General features: G+C 31.5%; 1 long non-coding RNA gene across 1 annotated transcript; it reads right to left on the bottom strand.

Annotated features, from left to right (window-relative positions):
* Positions 1-2784: 2784 nt before the first annotated feature.
* LOC131875619 (uncharacterized) lies at positions 2785-3930 on the bottom strand. The gene is made up of 2 exons (XR_009372438.1): positions 3404-3930; positions 2785-3315 (listed from the first exon to the last, which is right to left on the bottom strand). It is a non-coding gene; the product is annotated as an uncharacterized LOC131875619 (long non-coding RNA).
* Between the last annotated feature and the right edge of the window lie 366 nt (positions 3931-4296).

The following is a 4296-nucleotide window of genomic DNA, read 5'->3' as shown; positions in this document are numbered from 1 at the left end:
TTGATCTCAAGATTTATGGAGTCTCCAAAAGACTCTCATTAGTAGGCAAGTAAAAGAATACTAAGGTATGTGAGCGGTACAAAGCACTTTGGCATATTGTATTTCATTTTTGTTGATTTTAGTCTTGTTGGCTACATGGATAGTGATTGTGGGGGTAGCATAGATGATAGGAAAAACATTTTTGTGTATTCTTTTCTCTTTGGTATAGGTGCTATGCCATGGGATTAAAAAAAACAACCCATTGTGACTCTTTCTTCAGTTGAAGATGAGTAATTTTCCACCACTAGTGCAACTTATCAAGCTTTTTTGGATGTGGAGGATGTTAAAATACATAATGCATGATCAAGAAGAAGCTAGTGTGATATTTTGTGGCAAGATTTCAACAATTGCATTGTCAAAAAAACATGTTTTTCATAAGAGAACTAAGCATATTGATACTAAGTATCATTTTATTAGAGAGATTGTTAACAAAAAAGAAATTTGCTTAGTTTTTTTTAGGTCAGAAGATTAGTTTGCTGACATATTTACAAATTCATTGGTAAAGGAAACATTTCAGTATCTACAAAGTTGTGTAGGATTTTTTTATCATTCTAGTGTCTACAACTCCAAATAAGTTTGAATCAAATTTTTCATGATCCCTAGTAGTTCATAATTAAGGGGAAGTATTGAAAAAATGATAATTATGCACTGTTAAATTTTGTCTTTCTATAATTGACTACTTGAGGAAAAACAAATTTTCTTTTATCCTCATTCTCCAACAATGCAGATTAGATTTTGGTTTTATTTTCTCTCCAATTGAGTTCTCTCTCATGAAAATCTAGTTATTATAGGATTAAATCTCATCTTCTTACTTGTCATGTAGTGCAAGTTAAGTGCCTTGTTGTAGTTATAAATACAAAAGGCTATCATAATTTATTACATTGAATAAAGCAATAATGTTTCCCCTTATATTGTAGCATACTCTATGTTTTGCTGGGTGATTTGCTCCATTTTTCTATGCAAGTTGAATCCCCTATTTTCTTGAAGGTTGAATCCTATGTTTTTACGTATTGAGTTTATGTTTACTTTCTTTTCCCACTCTAAAAAACTTTTAAAAAGATCTCCAAAATTATTAAATAAAAAGATACAAAAGCAACATTTTAGGTTTCTCTCGAGAAAGAAAATGTTTGGTCCTCCAATAATATAATATTAATTGACTGCCATGAGTTTGAATGGGATATTAACCTTTGAAAATATTACCTTTTATACATGAAATATTATGCAAAGCATTCTTCCATTTCTCTAGCTATTGAGTTTTGATTTTTCCAATCTTCTTACGCACTTGGGAAGCTCAAGCATATTCTCCATCTTCGTCTTTCATACAAAGCTCAGAGGAAACAACTATTCAATCTTTAGGATGCATCAAAATATTAATACCCTTCATACATTAATAATACATTGTAATAGATGTTTGGTGCATCCTAAGGGCTCTATAGCCATTTCCAAGCTTTAATGTCTAATAGTAATGGTGCACTACTTTTTCGAGAAAACGTATAGTTCTTTAAAATAAGACAATTGTGAAAAGATGTAAGCACAAATTAAAGCATTCCATGCACTTCCTCTTTCACATTCATCAATTACTTAAATGATGTAGAGGTGAGTTGTAGCATAACATGTTTGAGTTGCATAGAGATGTTATTTGCTTAAGGTTTTTTCTTAAGTACACAGACATGTTGCGGATGTATAGGAACACCTCTTGATATAAATGTAGTGACATGTAGGTAAGTTGTAATGTAATGTTTGAATTGTATAAAGACGTCAGTTGCTTAAGGTTTCCTTTTTTAGTATATGAACATGGTGTGGCTGCATGGGAACGCCTCTCAACATAATAACATTTATGTGCTTTCATGTTGTTATAAAATATGTAGAACATGGTTTTGTGTATCCTGGTCAACTTTTTTGCAGTATATGCTTTTCTTATACACAAGATATTGTAGTTTATGTGTGATATAATAACTTAATATATATTTTGCTTTGAAATAGTTAAAATATTAAGATAAATTATGCAATGTAAATTTGAAATATTAAAATTTATTTTGTTGAGATCAATCATATACATTTATAATTTTATAAATAATTATCAATATTCATATATTATGGTACATTCAAAATCATTTCTTTTTATTATATTTATCAAAAGTTTATTCACTGTATAATATTGATAAAACTATTATAAAATAATAAAAACATCATAACCAATAAAAAACATATATAACTTGTCTTTTTAACCTTACATAAAATATGAATATGAATAATAAAAATATTGAAAGGTATGTAACAATACCTATTCCAAGTTTCCTTAGCTTTCTTACCGAATAATACAATTATTTTTCTAATGAATAGTCCATTAAACAACTACATAGAACACAAAGCTTTGGAGTGACGAGCTTATAATAAGAGAGACATTTTGAGATTTCTTACCGAATAATACAATTATTTTTCTAATGAATAGTCCATTAAACAACTACATAGAACACAAAGCTTTGAAGCGACGAGCTTATAATAAGAGAGACATTTTGAGATTTCTTACCAAATAATACAATTATTTTTCTAATGAATAATCCATTAAACAACTACATAGAACACAAAGCTTTGAAGCGATGAGCTTATAATAAGAGAGACATTTTGAGATTTCTTATCGAATAATACAATTATTTTTCTAATGAATAGTCCATTAAACAACTACATAGAACACAAAACTTTGAAGCGACGAGCTTATAATAAGAGAGACATTTTGAGAAAGCATACATGAACGCTTAAACCTTGATCATATATGCAAGGACAAATAATGTAATGCTTCAGAACATGTTTATCTGGTCAAATACAGATCTCACTGCCCTAAATATTTGTTAAACTATAACAAAACTTTGCCTCTCAATAGAAAGTAAGATTAATATCTCAATAGTAGTCTATGTAATCTAGGCTTACATTTCAATAATGCTGTTTGATCTCTCAAGCCAATGAAAAGCTAGATATATTTTTTCATATTCCTCTGAATTGTCAAGAGCACGAGAGTGTTTGTTTTCGATTCCAAATTGTATCAATAAGTTAGACAGTAAAGCAGACCTGGTCTAGCAATTACCAGAGAAGGTTTTATTTCAATACATCATGTGCGAAATAAAACATTTACAAAAACAATACAAAGATTTGCACCAGAGATGATGCTTATTTAACGTATATGACCAACTACATAATAGGCAATTATACATATTATTCACCAGAAATAACTAGGATCTTCCCTTCTTCAATCTTCAATCTTCAAGCTTATTTCTGGACCTGCACATGAAATTCAACAATATCAGACCTGTTAAAACAATAACATAGAAAAGATCAAACCTAGTATGAATCATCTATCTACATTTACCTTATACATCTGGAAATGTGAATCCTTCTGGAGGATTCAAACCGCATGTATCAAATAGCTGGAGAGCTACTGGGATGACCAAATCCATACCCAGAAGTTTAGCCTTAAGTATTTTACAGAAACATAATGCTGTGCCTATGGACAAAACTCCCTCTATAACAGGACAACACTCTTTTGTAACATTACCTCCGCCAAAGCGTAGATTAGTGCCAAGCAAGCTTATACAAGACACCAACTTTGGAAAGCCTTCTGGACATGGCTTTTCTCCAGTAGAACCTTGTGGAGGGCTAGCTGTTGAGGCTGCACTAGGAGATGATGTAGTGTCACTTCCAATTGGAGCCTTAGGAATTACTGGAGATCCTTTTGCTATTGGGACATTGGGAATTGATGGGAAGAGATTACGGCTTGATACTATTATGGGCATCATGGTAGAAATCTCAGTTATGAGAATGAAGAGCATCCCTACAGCTTTTGCCATGTTGAACGTCTTGGGTTATTCTAAGTCTCAGGGTAGAAGGCAAGGGTGCTTCAAATTTTCTTTGTGACAAAAATACGAGCAATGAGTGGGATTTTATAGGCTTATTGATACTTTTGTTTTACCGAACGCATACGTTATGATGAGATTGACCTTTGGGTCACGTGTATTGTTTCTGTGGTTGTAAAACACCAAGGAAAATGTTGTGGGCATGTTTTTTTCAGTATCTTTTAATTTTTGAGTGTTTGGTAGCCGACTAGATTGCCCCACTATATCCCTCCCAGTTGACTCACGGGCTTAGTGAGGTATTGAATGTTACAACTATTTTAGGTTTTCTCAAGGGCTTATTGAGGTAATTGCTACTGGATTTAATTTGCCTGAATTTAATAGCAATAATCGTTATGTTTACTATCAAATG

Source organism: Cryptomeria japonica, chromosome 5, assembly GCF_030272615.1.
Source record: "Cryptomeria japonica chromosome 5, Sugi_1.0, whole genome shotgun sequence".
NCBI classification, from domain to species: Eukaryota; Viridiplantae; Streptophyta; class Pinopsida; order Cupressales; family Cupressaceae; genus Cryptomeria; species Cryptomeria japonica.
The sequence above is the reverse complement of the archived record's forward strand: the minus strand, read 5'-3'. Positions and strand labels throughout refer to the sequence as shown.